This window comes from Vanessa cardui, chromosome 1 (genome assembly GCF_905220365.1).
Source record: "Vanessa cardui chromosome 1, ilVanCard2.1, whole genome shotgun sequence".
NCBI lineage: Eukaryota > Metazoa > Arthropoda > Insecta > Lepidoptera > Nymphalidae > Vanessa > Vanessa cardui.
The window spans coordinates 11,483,594-11,498,038 of record NC_061123.1 but is presented as its reverse complement, the minus strand read 5'-3'; the positions used below and the strand labels follow the sequence as shown (position 1 = coordinate 11,498,038).

General features: G+C 32.1%; 1 protein-coding gene across 1 annotated transcript in view; it reads right to left on the bottom strand.

The window, feature by feature from the left end:
* Positions 1 to 12,857, bottom strand: part of LOC124530522 (toll-like receptor Tollo) — a 37,962-nt gene extending 25,105 nt beyond the window's left edge. The window contains exon 1 of the mRNA XM_047104711.1: positions 12,706 to 12,857. The gene's annotated coding sequence lies outside the window, so the exon portion shown is untranslated. The remainder of the gene's footprint in view (positions 1 to 12,705) is intronic.
* Between the last annotated feature and the right edge of the window lie 1,588 nt (positions 12,858 to 14,445).

Below are 14,445 nucleotides of genomic sequence, written 5' to 3'. Positions count from 1 at the left end.
CGCTAATAATAAGAACTCATCGAATTATTAACAATTGGTGTCATCGCGAATAATAATTGTACGGACGCTAACAATGTTACGCAGGAAATACCGTCGTCCTAAGTACATGGGCTGATTGTCCAACAGATACCTGCTGTATTATTGACGATATTAAAACAAAAAAGGTTTGTTAAGTTTATTTTTTTATTTTTTGACGTCTAAATTGTTTAATATATTATACCGGTGAGTTAAAAGATCTTCTGTTTTTGAGGAAAGTTAACAGTTTGTATGGTTCTAAAGTGGGTAGTGAACATAAAGGAATCCTCATGGTTTTTCTTTGTGAGATTCACGTGATTTAGCTTGTCAATCACGGCACTTATATACTTTATTATTATGCATTAGGTTTATAGAGCACAAACATTGGCCCTGTTAGAAATATTAACTATTCCTAACATCGCCAATGCGCCACCAACCTTGAGAACTAAGGTGGTCCCTTGTGCCTGTAGTTACACTTATCCTTCAACCCGGAACACAACAATACAAAGTACTGTGGTTTGGCGGTAGAATATCTGATGAATCAGTGGCAACTACCGGTAGGGCTTGCACGAAGCCCTACCACCAAGTAGAGTACATGAGTGTAATGATTAAATATTTTATAATATATTAGAGAGATTATAGTTTTTTCACGAAATATATCTTTGTGTACATTTACACAAAATATTCAATACAGTAAATATTTATACACAGCGGTTTATAAGTATTTTTCTTGAATCAGTTCTCTATGTAAGGTAAAGTAGTTTCACACGCATTATATTTTAGAAGTTTATTAACGGCCTTAAGTAAAATTGATATTCAAACAAAGTTCAAAAGAAACAAGCAACGAAATTACCGTTCGTTAGGGTCCTCGCGAAGCCTACGAGTTACCGTTATTTCGACTCTTATCTTAAGTATTTTCGCTTCGAACTTATCAACTGTTGCGAAAGCTGTCTTTGTTCCTATACGAGGAATATAAATAAGCATTTGCGATTTCTAAATAACTCCCTATGTTTCTTATCTTGTTTTTGCGCAATGCAGATTAACGAAACATTTTTTTTTTATTTAATACATGTAATAAAATTGGAGTCTGTTTGTAATATTCAAATAGCCCTTTTTTACTCAATGCATTTGTATTTATACACGGTACATATACCAATTGTTGGTCGGTCTAATCTGTCTCTTTGTGCCGGCTAATCTCTGGAACAGCTGGAATTATTTTGACGGGACTTTCACTGGCCGATAACTGATATAATAGGGAGTAACTTAGGCTACAATAATTTTTTTTGTTATATTCAAAGGCGTACAAGGCGGGCACAGCTAGTATTTAATATTATTGCACTTAAATTATTATCAACATTTGAATCCTCAAAATTTAAATTATATTTGTTAGGTTTTGAAATATAACTTGACTACTAAAACTGGTCAAACAACCTCCATTAGATACTTAATGTTTACCTTATTACTTATTACCGCCGACGCGAACAGAAATAAAAACACGCCCACGAGTATAGCTCCATTAAAATGAAATTTGGTTCGTACGAATAATGGTACCCCGTAAGTAAGGTCTTTTTAAATTAGTCGCATAATAGGACTGCAGCAGAAGGTGAAACGATGTACTTAGTGATGCATACCAGTTTGTGTATGAATGACTGATCATCCGTCTCGTTCTAACGTATTGATTCGAACGAGATGCATACAAGATTTCGTATGGACGCTCGATTTCGTGAACAAAGAAATAGGGTATTTTATTATGTTTACGATTGAGAAAGTAGAGAATACAAACAAGGTACTTACGATGAATGTGGAAAACAGAACGACTAGTACCTGAGTTCGTTTTACGTGTAACCGAGTTATTGAAACGCGATGTTTTTCAACGAATCGTCGAGCAGGTTTTATGATTGTCAGATTCCTTGAAGTGTTCAACTGCGGTTCAGCGAGGCAGACGTTTGCTGATTTTAACGATGGAAGGAGCTTCGCGTGACTTACCACTAGCAGAATTAAAACTTAAATTGATTCGTTTGAAATTGACCAATTATAATACGAATCAGAAGAGTTGATACATTTCACCAAATGTGAATGCAAGAGAAATTAAACGTTTCAAAATCTTGCAAAATGTGCGTTGAATGAACAATATGGAGTCGCTCGTGTATCTGTTCTCAATTTAAATCAGATGCAGTGATTTCATTCATTCCGCAGTGAAAGAACCTCTTCTCATACTAATGAACGGTGCATCCGAACGTCTACTTTAGGAGATCTTAGAACGATGCACGCATAATGTATTCTATCCTTATTTATTAACATAGCTGTTTTATTGAATGAATGAAATGAATGACTGTAGTTTTTATTGTTGTCAATTATAAAATCACATTGCGTCATGAGCTATGTTCTCAATAATTATAAACCGGACAGGAGTAAGTGATACGGCTGACTTAACAGGTACATACAAATTATTCGAACGTTGGAATGAAATTGAATGAATTATTGGCTGTATTATAATAAAACTTTTTTGTATTCAATACAATATTTTTGATTTAAAAATGTACCTATAAGTACACGGATTGTAGGTTAATATTTTTATTTTATGTCCTACCCCGGAACTAAAGCTATCTATACAGAATTTGATCTAAATAGCTTTATATGTAATATTAATATATATGGTATATATTAACAGGAGTTGATGCTTGGAATCTGTTTATATGTACCTCAATCTTATCTCAGACATACTAAGACAGAATAAAAATATCTTATTGTTCTAGAACTTTTCTGTTTGCATGTCACATTCTTAAGTGATAAGACTACGAAGAAATATTTAACGATATCGAGACCATAAGTGTAATTATTACATGTTTTGATCAATTTATTTTTATAAACATAATAAATATATTGTTTGTTTATTTACAAATAGAACTATACCAACTTTTGTCAGACTTATAGTTTCCTGAATCGTACAGAAATACATTTAATTCAATAATAAATATTGATTTATTTTATAATTGACATTGCACAGCTGTTTAGTATAGCCATACGAGGTTGTTGACTTGTTTTCATTATGGCTTTCTATGATAAATAGAGCAATTGAGGTTATCAGGAAAATGTTATGATAAGGTGAGTGTGCGGACCGGGTACAGGTATGAACCTCACACAGTTATACATATTGGTTTAGGCTTAGACATTCCTATATCATTAAATCACGAGTTATGCTTCGCGGTTTTGTATAATCACAAATTTTGATGCTGTTAGTCATGTACCTAATGCGTACATGCCGCATGTATCTCCTTATAAAAAGTTGGATGTATGCGCCTCAAGAATTCTATTCCTATAAATGTCATAATAATCAATTTATTAATAATAAAATAATTATCATTGTTACGATGAATGTAATTTATTTTTCGTTCATTATTATTTTAACGCTCTGTAAACATTTATGATTTAAATCTATATTAATATTATAAACGTGCAAGGAATTTTGTCTGTCTGTCTGTCGCGCGTTCACGTCTAAACCCTTGAATCGAATTTGTGGAAATTTGGTATGAAACAAACTTTAACCCCAAGAAAGGATAAAGGGTACTATTTTGCCTAACACATGACAGCCGAGGCCTTAAAGCGCGAGCGAAATCACTGGCGTTTCCTAGATTGTAATAAAAAAAAAACAACAAAAAAATTAATATTTTACAATTTTTAATTTATGAGTTTAATAATTTATTTATGGTGTTAAGTTTTCCATTTAGGGCGACTTGACTTAATTTCCCAGCAATTTAATCATGAAGTTCATAAAAACTCTAATTCATATTTTGTTAATTAGGCGCCAAAAAAGTACAACATCAAAATAATTAACTATATACTTCTAGTCCTGCTTTTATTTATCATTCATTATATGTAGTCTGGGATATCATGTAATCATTATAAATTTTAAATAATCAAAAGTTTGAACACATGTAACAGGATCGAATCATGTAAATACATGACTGTTTCATGCATGTAGCCATGTGCTCTCATTAGCTATATACCAGAACTGTTCGCAGATCGGTTAGCGTATATGAAATTGCTCTGCAGCTAAGGTCAAAGGGTTAAATTATTATATAACCTAGTGGGTACTAGCGGAGTCACACAGTTAAATATTTATTAAGTGAGCCAGTGTAACTTCAGGCACAAGAGACATAACATCTTAGTTCCCAAGGTTGGTGGCTCATTGACGATGTGAGGAATAGTTAATATTTCTTACAGCGTTACACCTACCACTACTTGCTATACCCATATGCTAGTCCGCCAACCTATACCATAAAAAATACTAATGTATTTTATAAAGCCTACCTCTTTAACAAATCATTAATTGATTATGAACTTTAATAATAGTTTTATTTATATTGTATCGCTCGCGTTTATTATATTATTTGTAGCCTACGTCCTTTCTTGGAGATCAAGTTTGCTTCGTACCAGATTTCATAATATTCGGTTGATTGGTTTAGTCGTCAAAGAGCGACAGACAAAATAGAGTTACTTTCACATTTATAATATTATTATAGATAACAATGTTTTCATTTTTCTCATTCCGTCATTGTTGAGGAATCTAGCACATAGAGTTCCATCAACTCTGTATTTTCATGTTTTTGTGTGTACTTGATTGATGATCTTATACATAAGCCATCTAATTATGTTAATTGTTCAAATCAGACTATGGATCTTAAGATTAGAGCCTTTTATAAACGAACTTATTTTTATAACATACGATACCGAATATTGTAATAATTTTGATCATAACATATAATCAAATGTAAATAATACGTACATATATCTATGTAATGATTAAAGTAAAGTAACAGCCTGTACATTTCCCACTGCTGAGATAAGGCCTCCTCTTCCATTAAGAAGAGGGTTTCGAACATATTCCACCACGCTGTTCCAATGCGGGTTGGTGGAATGGACATGTGGCAGAATTTCGATGAAATTAGACACATGCAGGTTTCCTCACGATGTTTTCCTCCACCGCCGACCAAGAGATGAATTATAAACACAAATTAAGCACATACATATAGTGGTGCTTGCCTGGGTTTGAACCCGCAATCATCGGTTAAGATGTACGCGTTCTAACCACTGGGCCATCTCTGTTCTTATATAGAGTGTATTTATAATAAGGTTATTATGTTTACTAAGTGTGTACTCACACCACTCACTCTATATTGAAAGGAAGTATTATGTTATAACGATAAATTTTCTTAGTAACACGATGTACTAGTGTTAAGTATTCCCTTGAATATATAATCTATATAAATAAAAAAATAATAGATAAAACCGTGTTGCTGATTGTAGGTAACGATAAATATGAAATATGTTTTAATATTCTTACGTATAGTTTCATCTTATCGTTTCATCTTCAGATATATGACCTTTGATGTATTCGTATTATATTATATTTGACCCTAATAAAAAATGCAAATAAAATTCACGCTTAAGATTTGACAATATCGTTAACACCTTGCAGAGTGAAGGAAAACTACGCTAAGCTGGGGTACAATTCTGCAAACGAATTGTCGATTTATCGAAACTTAACATAGATGTATTATTCTACTATCACAGTAATTTTAGTTGCAGAAACCGTTTCGATATTCATTAGTAGAATTGACCCCTATTCGTATAAGTATCGAGTTAATTCATTCGTATGTATAAAACATCGAGTTTTATAACGACTCGCAAAACGAATTAAATGTCATGTTTTCTCTTTTGCCCAATAAACGATGAGTCAGACTGCCACGGGTTCCTTGATTACTCCAATTCGGAAATATCCATAATAAACAACACCAAGACTTTTCCTTGTAAGTTAATTATAGGTTATTCCAATCAAATAAGTACAGACGACAATAAACATCTTCGACGTTAAAGTGATGTCATTGGTCGAGATTTTAATTAATCTATCGCATTTGTGGTTTATTACGCAAAGTTATTCGAACTTTGGAAGTCAAATTTAATTAGACATATAGCCTTTTTTATTTTTCTCGCTGGATAAACGCATTACGCGCTTCCCCCACGTGATGAAAAGTAGGGGGAGACGACTCCCCGGAACCCTGGACGCTAAGTGCGTCCAAGCACACCGGGTTTACCCACTAAAAAACCAGCGGTACCCTCTCCGTCTTTCGGGGGACGCAACGGGATCGCTTACGCATGCTACCGTGACGCCCTGACAATTAGACATTTAGCCTATTCCAATGAAAGTAGGAAAAAAGTTAAACAAAAATTACATTTACGTATTTCATACGATTTGCTAATAACTAAGCTATATTGAGCACTATTAACAGTTAATTATCAATATACCTTTATTTATAATATAGCACTATTAATGATTTCGCCTTTAAAATTCTTTCAAAAATTTGATAATACTTTTATCGACGTTAAAAACGTCATTTTATTTCGCAAATTCATTGTGAATATCATAGATTAATCGATCTCTCGATATCGCGTCAATTTTGTTGTCAAATGTAGTGTATTTGTCTTTTCTCATCTTGTAAATGAAATAGAGTATAAGTGGAAAAGTGTTGCAATATTAATAAATATATTTTAATCAAGAATTGTTTGTAGTAATAATGATGCGGATTTATTAGCTAATAGCATGGAAACTGTAAATGCAAGCTTTGTTTATCTCTGCAGCTCCTTCGATTTGTAATGGCTATTAATTATTATATGCGTTTGAAAATCTTCATTTCATTTCAAAATAATACCATCTCGAAACTCACCTCAGAACGCAATTGTTTGATATAAGTTTTATGCGACTTTGATTGTAATAATAATATGCATTTAAAATATCGTTTGTCGATTTTTAAAAATTTTCAAGTGAGATACGAAGTGATTTTTTAAAGAATACCACAAATGGAATGTCGTTGCATTAAAAATGAATTTAGTATCGAACAAAAACTTATATAGTTATTAAATGAATTTATATATTTAGGCGATTTTTACATATGACGGAGATACGTTTTACGTTCGGTTAAGAAATATTATGCAATAATACAACAAAATACCAAATAATATTGTCGACAATGGAGTCACTTACGTTTCCTACGTGTCAAGTGTGTCATTTGAAATCCATACACGTTGTGAAACCATCGTATTGTTGTGAAATAAGAATTATCGTGTCGAGATCATTTTATGCATTTCGTGTCCTTATTCGGAAATTTCACTCAACTATTTTCGAATACGGATTTTCGACGTCCGACATTTGACATTTTTAATTTCTGTATGTGTTACACACACACATGTAAATGTACATATACATTTGTAGTGAGTTAGATTAACATCAAGACTATTTTAGCACTAAATAATGCCATTGGATCTAATTCAATCTTATTCAACGCAAAATATCAATGAATGCTTGCTTGTCTATTTTATTTTATTAGTAACTATTATAAAAATAGATATAAGAACTTACGCTGTTTCAAATCGAGATAAAAATAAGTGTATTTTTATCTTTTTAAGTGACACTCTGCATACAGTGTATAGAGTCAAATAGTTTAATAAACATTAAATAGAACGGGACATTATCGCTCCATTAAAAGAAATCAGTTTAGCACTAACAACACAGACGAACATTCATAGTTGTAGATCTTCATACATGGGTAATCTATTTTCAAAACAATGACTTTGAGAAGAGTACCCTTTGGGAGCTAGAGACTCTCATCGGGATGTTTTTAACAAAGTAGGAATACTCACTGTTACGTCACAGTATATTTACAACAATATTGTGTATATTTACAGTAACATTGATCACTTTGATAAAATCAGTGATAATCATTGTATGTGCACTAGGAGTAAGGATAAGCTTATAACGCCGAGATTTCGACTCCGCAAAGTCAATAAATCCTGCTTGGAGCAAGGTATCCGTTTCTGTAATAAAATTCCGCAGACATTTTTAACTTTACCGTTTCGTAAACTCAAATCATTTGTAAAAAGTACATTGGTAAAAAAAGCATATTATTCGATACAAGATTTTATAGATTATAAAAAAGCGTGGAGTTAATACCTGTTGGCTTCCAAGCAGGATATATTAATTTAAATAATTATATTAACTAACATGACTTTGTATTTTTTAAATGTTGAAAAAGAGTAACTACCGATTTTCTTGCCGGTTCTTCTCGGTAGAATCTCCTTTCCGAACCGGTGGTAGCTTCACTTAATTTTAAAATGACGATTCAAAAGTGCCTGTAAAGGCCTTGATAAAAGTTTATTTTGATTTGATTTTATTTAAAAAATTTACATGACTATGTTACTTCAAGGAAGTATTAAATAAGATATGGATCAATTATGAAGGCTCGTAAGAGCCGTCAGTAATGCCGATTGGAAGACGATCCCCTGTTTACAGTTCGCTCAGGCGGAAATCGTAAGCTATTAGCTATCATCAGATGACTTCCTCAAAATGCAAACAAAACTATTTCGAGCGGCTCGAACAATAAAGGTTCGCCGACGTGCGGGCATTTTGCAAAATGCCTGGAATGTTCTCCGGATTCTAAGAACAGCTTGTTTTTACGACAGGGAATGCTGTGTTTGAAATGCTTTTTTTTATAATGAAAGTTGATTGTACTATTTGAATTTAATTACCTCTCAAAATGTAACTATCATTTTTTATAAAAAATTTAGTGTCCATTTCTTTTAAGGTGTACTAAATTTTTAATTTTTCTTTAAATTTAATATGTAAATTTGATGATTATAAAGAGTGGATTGTAGCTTGAATAAATATGTATCAATAATATATGCATTGCTAATTAAAGGGAAACTGTTTCCAAAAATAAAATCCTCGACAAGAACGACGTTAATTATTTTGAAATTAAAACGGATTTCTCGCTGAACGTCAATGTTTCGAATTTTATTAAAAAAAAAAAACTTTAAATTTTTTCATAAGTTGTGTCAAAAATTAACAAAAATAAACTGATGTCTCAAGTAAATTGGCATCCATATAAAAACGTTCTCCATGTAAAATTTCTTGTGGAGAATTTCTAGCGCTTATTCCAACATACTTCTCCTTTTTTGCTGCATAACGATGCTAAATTAATAATACAATGCAAAGCATGAGACGAATTATTACAAGCCCAAATTAGAGATTCAGTCGTTTATTTTTATTTATCTCGGTATTTTAAACTTGAATACTGAACTTTTGGCACAAAGTAAATTAAACTTTTGTCATACTATGGTAGCACTAATTATTCTCCTTGGAGTTCCTGATAAATCGACTTCCTCGCATAATAAACGCTTGCCATTTACGTACAAGGTTGCCTTTTCTTTAGATGAATTGCAATGATGAACTCCGATTGTTCCTATTGAGAATTACATTGAGTGTTTTTTTACTTGTTAAAACTTTAAGAAAAACACAAAAAATGTATTGTCTAAAATGTCTTGTCTGTAACGAATTTTAGAAATGAGCGTTTGAATGTGTGTATACATATTTAACAGGAGAAAAAAGTATATTAATTTACTCTATATAATATATCAAAATACATATGCATGCACGTTTTGAGATGTTAGGTTTACTTGAATCAGTTGTTTTTATGTTAAATGTATGTTAATGTTATCAATATTCATTTCACCTTCTTGAAAATAAATTATGAAACGGACCCAAGTCTATTTTTTCATATCTGATAACATTTATTAATTATGGATTTATTAATTAGTCACCATATTTTTAGACGCAAGCCTGATAAATTTGACAATGACAATGTTCTCAATCGGATGAAGGAACGGAAAAAATCTACCAGATCTGATCATCACACCGGATACTAGCTAATATATTATTGGAGATATAATTATTTCGTGGGGCGGCAGATTAAGTTGAGCAGAGAAACTTAATGTTCTAAGACTTTTTCGAAGGAAAAACTCTATGAAATTTTATTGTTTTCAAGTACTTTCGTTTGACTGATTGCAACTTTGTTTTCTAAAAGTTACCTTTTCATTTCAGAATGAATTTCATGATTGTGCTGTGGGTGACGAAATTACATTACAAGCAAATGATTGTGGTTATACTTTTATCAATATCAAAGATAATAATAAGACGTCAATTAAATCATAAAGTATAGATCATATTGATGGTTATATCAAGTTTTGTACACATACCTCTGACAGAATTGAGTTCTTCAATAGAGATGAGTATCTCAATGTAATATGAGATTAAATTCAAAGACCTCGAGCGGAATTAATACTTGTTTTTGCGCATCGTTCACTAGACCGTCTCAATTGTGCCGATTGATTGCTGTGATCAGCAAACGTCCTAGCCTGATATGATGTCACCGTCCTTTTGTGCAAAAAATGCAGGATCAATTATAGCCAATGGGAAATTCATTCGTTCTTCTTAATAATTCATTAAATTTTATCTCTCGGTTTCAGTTTCAAGACCATTATTAATTATTATGTTCTTCGCTACTTCGTACCGCTGCACAAAATTAAAGAATAAAGTCATTACACGTAACTTCAGAACAAAATGATTATGAATATAAACGAAATTAAGAACATTAATTGACAGTACGATAGTTATTGAACGACAGAAGGGCAGATATTATTACTATTATGAAAGTAATGCTTTTAAAAAACTCAATAATGATAAATTATCAAATCGATGTAAATATTCCCAGTTAGTAACATATTTTTCCCAGAAATAGCTGGCAATTTACATGAAATTTGTATTTGGGGTAGCAATAACGGCAAAATTACCTCCCTAATACATCCGAATCGGACAGATGGGGTGACTTCGATGCAGGAAGTTGTAAAACAATCGGTATTTATGTGAGAGCGAAACGAATAGAATTCAATACATGAATGGGATCAATTCAATACAGAACTTGTAATACCCGACTCAATATGGAGGTCATTCGATAAATATGTATTGGGGATAATAAAAACTGGAGCATTTGAATCAGCTTTGATGACTTAAGTTGCCAGCCACAAAAAATAATAACAGTAATACGGTACGGTTAAAGCTTCACAAGTGACTATTTTTTTCAGTCGCGTTATTTTAGTAGGTACCCTAAATCTAAGGAACGATAACAGATGTACTATTTGGAAATATGTGTATGTGTGTTTATGGATACACATGATTTGTATTGAGGGTGAGCGAAGTGTAATATCTGTAAGACGATCGAGGCGTTTACATCGATTGTGTAGAAATGGGATACAAAGAAGCTTCGATCTGTCAATCAAGGTTTTGATAATGGTCAGTGAAGTGTAAACGACAGTCGAATGAATGTCACGTATAAGTTAGCGAAGGTCGAAGTTTTCAGTGTTACGAACGCATTCTACTATCGCAATATTTGGATTTATTGAATCATTAAAACATTACTCATGTATTTATCTATGTAGAGACATAATATTTCATGTTCTTACTATCCTTGGTTAGACAGCGTTTATGTGAAAGTAACATTAGTAAAAAAATGATTGTTTACATTGAAATAACTACTAGCATTAGGGCAACTCGTAAATATACTGTTGGATTACCGAAATTTGTTGTAAATACTTTATAATTCGCTCATGTGGTCTTATCAAAAGTGATAAAAATAAATTAATCTTAATGACTAATCTTTATATTTGCTATTCTTAGTACGATAGATTTTTTTGTTAATGATATTTAAATATATATATATATATATATAATAACAAAGGCCATAAAACGTCGACAATAATAGATAAAACCTAGCACTCGTTTAAAGTGTATGACAGTGATTAGATAAATTTGAAAACGTCGATAAATTCTTGAAGGTGTGATCTCAATGTTTGCGTGACAAATTGTACGTAAGTGAGAAACATGTATGTATATATTACTTGTTTCATTTAGCTACGCAACGATATTAGTATTAGTTAAAACTTTTCATACAATGCTCTTCGTGTTTCAATGTACAAAGGAACATATTGACCACATTTGGACTATAATCGTGAGTCATATCGGAGAATAACATAACGGCGTTTCTTTATTTCGTAATCTGTTCTGTCTACGCCCAAATGCTCATTTTTATTTATACTAAAACTCAATTTGAACGTTGTATCATAATCTATATAATACGTTGTAAGCAACGATTACAACTTTGTAACAAATTATTACTAACTGTAAACAGTATTGGAGTCAACTAAAAGTATAAACAAAATTTGGCCTACTCGATTTACAATTTTTATTTGCATATTTACTATATAAATATAGAGGTGACTACTAAATATAATATATGAGTATGCGCAATAAACATAAGTTTACATTAATAAGAAACTCGTAGAGCAAGATAAGGCACTCAACCTCGACGAGGATTACCTAAGATGTCAATACTGTGCGCAGACGCAAGGAATTAAAACGAAACGTTCTCAACACACAAAGGACTTAAGCTAAAGGCGAACTGTAACGCTTCGATCATTGTTGTTACAAGAAACAAAACACAACGCGTCACAGTATGGCACAAAGTCACGGAACACTTAACGAAACGAAATTAACACGTAAATGACTAAATTTGTCACTTCTATGGTTGCCTGCAGGGTGCGCAGGCGACGGAGGCAGCGCCGCTCGCCGCGCCTCGCCTGCGAGCCTCCGTCTCTTATATATGCACACACCGCCTTCGGTTAAATTCTTTGCATAAATAAGCGAGAAAGCTCCTCTGTCCCACAAATAACAATTATTTCGCACTCACTTCAAGAAATTCGACGCACTGCTTCCGAAATAATTTATAAATTCATATTCCTTACCTTGCACTGCGCAGTAATGATGTTCTAACACGATCGATGGAGTTAAAACTAGCGAACAGTACACGCACAGATCTCGCTCGTACGAATACGTCGAGAGTAATGGCGCCGGTTCGTTCCAACTTCCAAGCCGAGTGTTACTCACAGCACAGACTCGGAAGGCTAAACCTTGTTTGCTCGGTGACGCGGTACCTCATTTGTTTTCTTTTTCACCCGTCGCCTTTGGTGTACGTGATAAAGAGAGACAGATATAGCAAATTAGTTCCGTATTTTATACCTGAGGTGCAGCAACCTACATCACCGGTGCGCTCAACAATGTCATGTCTCATGTTTGAATGTCTTAAAAATCATGCGAAATATTAAAACAAAATGTTCCATATACTATTGATTTAAAGAAATATTGTTAAAATTTTTATATAAATTCCCAAAATAAAAATAAATAGGAAAAAATACTTTGATATTCTCTAAATGCATTATAAAGTTATAAATCTTTAAACGATTTATTTCGTTTATATAAGCATGTAATGAGTGTGGTTAAATTAAATAAAAAAGTTATGTAGAAGTTAAAATGATATTTAACTATAATGATGCAAGTGGCGCCATCTCTGGACACGTTAAAAAAATACTATAAATACTCAACAGCCTACTAATTGCTACTCTACTTTTGGCTTACCTTTTCGTAGAGAATAGAAGCGAAATGTTACAGAGAAACACAGATAGATGGCGCACTCATTTTTAATTTTATGTTTTTATATGTATTAGTTGTCTATGTTCAAAGGTGGCTCCATAGTCCCTACTTTAGCTCGTTGTTGTCTTTTAAAAAAAAATTTAAGCTGATCGTCTAATGAATAATGTAAATATAAATTATACTATTACCTACGGGTACTTCACTAGCATGGTAACATTATAGAGTTCCAAAAAAACTAATATTTATTTTTTGTTAGCTGTATTTGAAAACCACAAGCAATGGCCGAATTTCATACTGACTTTCTTCACATATAACCTTGTCTGTTACTGACCTGCGAACAAAGATGGCGATGATCGGTAGAGGTGACCAATAATGTTATGTGAAATGTACGTTTTATTAATTTTACGAATATAATACCTATAAACAAATAAATCAATATTACAATTAGTTTACTTTCAGTTTATATTTAATTTCTAATGTAACAAAGCAGTTTGTAGTACTCGTAGATTAAAACAGAACCAAATACTATACTGAAATGAACATAACAGAAATATTTGGAAATCAACAACACCATTTTTTTAAACAAATTACATTGAAATCTTTGAAAATGAACAACAATAAAAAAAAAACTCTTTTAAAATGTTTTTAACAAAAGTAAATAGGTCATCGTAGAATAGAAGTTTAAAGTCGCAATTTTATTTTACATTTTTTTTTGTGATAAGTGAGTTACAATTCAACAACTACTAATTACTTTCGTTACATTCGTAAAATGTAAAATTTAAATGTACATCTTAGCTAAAATTGTAAAACGTTTTTTTTAAATAAAATAAATTAAACAATATATTTTGTATTATAAGAAAAAGTTAACACCTGTTTCCTTCGCATTGAATAATTTAAACATTTGCTTATCTCTCTCGATTAAAAAAATGGGGACAGCATACAGATTATACGAATTGCAATAGGTATAAAAGATTTCTTTGAGGCGCCGACACTGGGTCTATTATTCAAGCTGGCAATAATTCATCAAACTGACTGATGTTAAGAGCTCGTGAAAG